Source organism: Arachis hypogaea, chromosome 11 (genome assembly GCF_003086295.3).
Source record: "Arachis hypogaea cultivar Tifrunner chromosome 11, arahy.Tifrunner.gnm2.J5K5, whole genome shotgun sequence".
Taxonomy (NCBI): domain Eukaryota; kingdom Viridiplantae; phylum Streptophyta; class Magnoliopsida; order Fabales; family Fabaceae; genus Arachis; species Arachis hypogaea.
In genome coordinates, this window is record NC_092046.1 from 57,170,513 (window position 1) to 57,176,456 (window position 5,944).

General features: G+C 39.6%; 1 non-coding gene across 1 annotated transcript; it reads left to right on the plus strand.

The window, feature by feature from the left end:
• The first annotated feature begins 4,729 nt into the window (after positions 1-4,729).
• LOC112725552 (small nucleolar RNA R71) lies at positions 4,730-4,837 on the plus strand. Its single transcript, XR_003164653.1, has one exon. It is a non-coding gene; the product is annotated as a small nucleolar RNA R71 (small nucleolar RNA).
• Positions 4,838-5,944: the final 1,107 nt, after the last annotated feature.

Genomic DNA, 5,944 nt, shown 5'->3' on the forward strand with positions numbered 1-5,944 from the left:
CAGCACTCGCGAGTTTGAAGCTCGTCACAGTCATTCAATCATTAAATCCTACTCAGAATACCACATACAAGGTTTAGACCTTCCGGATTCTCTTGAATGCCGCCATCATTCTAGCTTACGCCACGAAGATTCTGGTTAGGAGATCTAAGAGATACTCATTCTAGCTTAATTCATGTAGAACAGAAGTGTTTGTCAGGCACGCGTTCATAAGGGAGAAGGATGATGAGCGTCACACATAATCATCACCTTCATCACGTTCTTGGGTGCGAATGGATATCTTAGAAGCGAAATAAGAAGAATTGAATAGAAAACAGTAGTACTTTCATTAATCTTTGAGGAACAACAGAGCTCCACACCTTAATCTACGGAGTGTAGAAACTCTACCGTTAAAAATACATAAGTGAAAGGTCCAGGCATGGCCGTGTGGCCAGCCCCTCTGATCTAAGAACCAGGCATCCAAAGATGCCTAATACAATAGTAAGAGGTCCTATTTATAATAAACTAGCTACTAGGGTTTACATGAGTAAGTAATTGATGTACAAATCCACTTCCGGGGCCTACTTTGTGCGTGCTTGGGCTTGGGCTTGAGTGTTACACGTGTAGAGGCCATTTGTGGAGTTGAACGCCAGTTTCTGTGCCAGTTTGGGCGTTCAACTCTGGTTTTAGATCCTTTTCTGGCGCTGGACGCCAGATTTGGGCAGAAGGCTGGCGTTGAACGCCAGTTTACGTCGTCAATTCTTGGCCAAAGTATGGACTATTATATATTGCTGGAAAGCCCTGGATGTCTACTTTCCAATGCAATTGGAAGCGCGCCATTTCGAGTTTTGTAGCTCCAGAAAATCCACTTTGAGTGCAGGGAGGTCAGAATCCAACAGAATCAGCAGTCCTTTTTCAACCTCTGAATCTGATTTCTGCTCAAGTCCCTCAATTTCAGCCAGAAAATACCTGAAATCACAGAAAAACACACAAACTCATAGTAAAGTCTAGAAATGTGAATTTAACACAAAATCTATTAAAAACATCCCTAAAAGTAACTAGATCCTACTAAAAACATACTAAAAACAATGTCAAAAAGCGTATAAATTATCCGCTCATCACAACACCAAACTTAAATTGTTGCTTGTCCCCAAGGAACTGAAAATCAAAATAGGATAAAAAGAATAGAATATACTATAATTTCCAAACTATCAATGAAACAGAGCTTCAATCATATGAGCGGGACTTATAGCTTTTTGCCTCTTGAATAGTTTTGGCATCTCACTTTATCCATTGAGGTTCAGAATGATTGACATCTATAGGAACTTCAGATTTCGAATAGTGTTATTGACTCTCTTAGTTCAGTATGATGATTCTTGAACACAGCTTCTTTATGAGTCTTGGTCGTGGCCCTAAGCACTTTGTTTTCCAGTATTACCACCGGATACATAAATGCCACAGACACATAATTGGGTGAACCTTTTCAGATTGTGACTCAGCTTTGCTAAAGTCCCCAATTAGAGGTGTCCAGGGTTCTTAAGCACACTCTTTTTTTTTTTTTTGCTTTGGACCTTAACTTTAACCGCTCAGTCTCAAGTTTTCGCTTGACACCTACACGCCACAAGCACATGGTTAGGGACAGCTTGGTTTAGCCGCTTAGACCAGGATTTTATTCCTTTAGGCCCTCCTATCCACTGATGCTCAAAGCCTTGGGATCCTTTTTATTTGCCCTTGCCTTTTGGTTTTAAGGGTTATTGGCTTTTTCTGCTTGCTTTTTCTTTTTCTTTCTATTTTTTTTTCCTATTTTTTTTTCTGCAAGCTTTGTTCTTTGCTGCTTTTTCTTGCTTCAAGAATCATTTTTATGATTTTCAGATTATCAAATAACATGTCTCCTAGTCATCATTCTTTCAAGAGCCAACATATTTAACATTCTTAAACAACAACTTCAAAAGACATATGCACTGTTCAAGCATTCATTCAGAAAACAAGAAGCATTGTCACCACATCAATATAGTTAAGCTAAGTTCAAGGATAAATTCGAAACTCATGTACTTCTTGTTCTTTTGAATTAAAACAGTTTTTATTTTAAGAGAGGTGATGGATTCATAGGACATTCATAACTTTAAGACAGAGTTACTAACTACTAATGATCATGTAATGAAGACACAAACATAGATAAGCACATAACATAGAAAACGAAAAACAGAGAAAGTAAGAACAAGGAATGAGTCCACCTTAGTGATGTCCTTGAGCTCTTCTATGTCTCTTCCTTACCTTGGCTGCTCCTCCTTCATTGCTTTTAGATCTTCTCTGATTTCATGAAGGATGATGGAGTGCTCTTGATGTTCCACCCTTAGTTGCTTCCAATAATTGTGTGGAAAAAAAATGTATCCCCTGAGGTATCTCAGGGATCTCTTGATTTGCAGTCAAATGTTCTACCACTGAGCTATAGATCCTTTACATAATTGTTTTACCACACCAAACTTAGAATGTTGCTCGCCCTCGAGCAAAAGAAGAAGGGATAGATGAAGAAGATGTGGAAATAAAAACTAGGATTATGAGGAGGTAAGGTGGGGATCCTGTGGGGTCCACAGATCCTGAGATGATCCTGTGGTGTCCACAGATCCTGAGGTGTCAAGACATTTACATCCCTGCACCAATTTAGGCATGCAAAATGCCCTTGCACACAACTCTGGGCGTTCAGCGCCAGGTTGGTGCCCATTTTGGGCGTTCAACGCCCCTTTGCTGCCATTTCTGGCGTTGAACGCCAGAACCATGCTTGTTCTGGGCGTTCAGCGCCAGGATGCTCCTATTCTGGGCGTTCAGCGCCAGAACTATGCTCTGTTCTGGCGTTTGAACGCCAGACATATGCTCCTCCAGGGTGTGATTTTTCTTCTGCTGTTTTTTATTCCGTTTTTGATTTTTTTGTTTATTTTGTGACTCCACATGATCATGAACCTAAGAAAACATGAAAAACAATAATAATAAAGTTAGATAAATATTGGGTTGCCTCCCAACAAGCGCTTCTTTAATGTCAATAGCTTGACAGTGGGCTCTCATGGAGCCTCACAGATGTGCAGAGCTTTGTTGAGACTTTCCAACACCAAACTTAGAGTTTGGATATGGGAGTTCAACACCAAACTTAGAGTTTAGTTGTGGCCTCCCAACACCAAACTTAGAGTTTGACTGTGGGGGGCTCTGGTTGACTCTGCTTTGAGAGAAGCTTTTTCTGCTTCCTCTCCATGGTTGCAGAGGGAGATCCTTGAGTTTTGAATACAAGGGAGTTCTCATTCCATTGAAGGAATATTTCACCTCTGTCAACATCAATCACAGCTCTTGCTGTGGCCAGGAAAGGTCTTCCTAGGATGATGGATTCATCCTCTTCCTTTCCAGTATCCAGGACTATGAAATCAGTAGGTATGTAAAGGCCCTCAACCTTTACTAATACATCTTCTACTTGTCCATAGGCCTGTCTTCTTGAGCTGTCTGCCATCTCTAGTGAGATTTTAGCAGCTTGCACCCCATAGATTCCCAGTTTCTCTATTACAGAGAGGGGCATGAGGTTTATACCTGAACCAAGGTCACACAAAGCTTTAAAGATCATGGTGCCTATGGTACAAGGTAATATGAACTTTCCAGGATCCTGTCTCTTCTGAGGCAATGTCAGTTGATGCAGATCACTTAGTTCATTGATGAACAAGGGAGGTTCAACTTCCCAAGTATCAATGCCAAACAATTTGGCATTCAGCTTCATGATTGCACCAAGAAACTTGGCAGTTTGCTCTTCAGTGACATCCTCATTCTCTTCAGAAGAGGAATACTCATCAGAGCTCATGAAGGGCATAAGGAGGTTCAATGGAATCTCTATGGTCTCTAGATGAGCCTCAGAGTCCTTTGGTTCCCCAGAGGGAAGCTCCTTATTAATCACTGAACGTCCCAGGAGGTCTTCCTCTTTGGGATTCACGTCCTCTCCTCTCCTCACAGGTTCGGCCAGGGCACTTATGTCAATGGCCTTGCACTCTCCTTTTGGGTTCTCTTCTGTATTGCTTGGGAGAGTACTAGGAGGGATATCAGTAATCCTTTTACTCAGCTGGCCCACGTGTGCTTCCAGATTTCTAATGGAAGACCTTGTTTCATTCATGAAACTTACAGTGGCCTTAGATAGATCAGAGACTAGATTTGCTAAATTAGAAGCATTTTGTTCAGAGTTCTCTGTCTGTTGCTGAGTTGATGATGGAAAAGGTTTGCTATTGCTAAACCTGTTTCTTCCACCATTATTAAAGCCTTGTTGGGGCTTTTGATCCTTCCATGAGAAATTTGGATGATTTCTCCATGTTGAGTTATAGGTGTTTCCATAAGGTTCACCTAAGTAATTTACCTCTGCTATTGCAGGGTTCTCAGGATCATAAGCTTCTTCTTCAGAAGATGCCTCTTGAGTACTGTTGGATGCAGCTTGCATTCCATGCAGACTCTGAGAAATCATATTGACTTGCTGAGTCAATATTTTATTCTGAGCCAATATGGCATTCAGAGTATCAACTTCAAGAACTCCCTTCTTCATAGGCGTCCCATTACTCACAGGATTCCTTTCGGAAGTGTACATGAACTGGTTATTAGCAACCATGTCAATGAGTTCTTGAGCTTCTGTAGGTGTTTTCTTTAGGTGAATGGATCCACCTGCAGAAGTGTCCAGTGACATCTTTGATAGCTCAGATAAACCATCATAGAATATATCCAGGATGGTCCATTCTGAAAGCATGTCAGAAGGACACTTTTTGGTCAACTGTTTGTATCTTTCCCAAGCTTCATAGAGAGATTCACCTTCTTTCTGTCTGAAGGTTTGAACATCAGCTCTAAGCTTGCTCAGCTTTTGAGGAGGAAAGTACTTGGCTAAGAAAGCCGTGACCAGCTTATCCCAAGAGTTCAGGCTGTCTTTAGGTTGAGAATCCAACCATAATCTAGCTCTGTCTCTTACAGCAAAAGGGAAAAGTATGAGCCTGTAGACTTTAGGATCTACTCCATTAGTCTTAACAGTATCACATATCTGCAAGAATTCAGTTAAGAACTGAAAAGGATCTTCAGATGGAAGTCCATGAAACTTGCAGTTCTGCTGCATTAGAGAAACTAATTGAGGTTTAAGCTCAAAGTTGTTTGCTCCAATGGCAGGAATGGAGATGCTTCTTCCATGTAAATTGGAATTAGGTGCAGTGAAGTCACCAAGCATCTTCCTTATATTATTATTATTTTCGGCTGCCATCTCCTCTGCCTGTTAGAAAATTTCTGAAAGGTTATCTCTGGATTGTTGTATTTTAGCTTCTCTTAATTTTCTCTTCAGAGTCCTTTCAGGTTCTGGACCTGCTTCCACAATAATGTTCTTGTCCTTGCTCCTGCTCATATGACAAAGAAGAAGGCACAGAAAAATAATAATAATAATGGAGATCCTTTATATCACAGTATAGGGATCCTTGTGTTAGTAGAAGAAAAGAAGGGAAGAAAATCTGAACTCAGAGAGAGAGGGGGTTCGGATTTTTGGAGAGTTGAAGGAAAGATGTTAGTCTATCAATATACAAATAGAAGAAGATGAGAGGGGGAAGTGAATTTTCGAAAACAATTTTTGAAAAAGAGTTAGTGATTTTTGAAAATAGTTTTTGAAAAAGGTTAGTATTTTTTTTCGAAATTTTTTTTTTTGAAATAAAAAATAAAAATAATTAGTTAATTAAAAAGAAATTTTTGAAAAAGAGGGGAGATATTTTCGAAAATTAGAGAGAGAGAATTAGTTAGGTGGTTTTGAAAAAGTTAAGAAACAAACAAAAAGTTAGTTAGTTAGTTGAAACAAATTTTGAAAAGATAAGAAGTTAGGAAGTTAGAAAAGATATTTTGAAAAGATATTTTTGAAAAAGATAAGATATTTTCGAAAATTAGAGAGAGAGAGAGTTAGTTAGGTGGTTTTGAAAAAGTTAAGAAACAA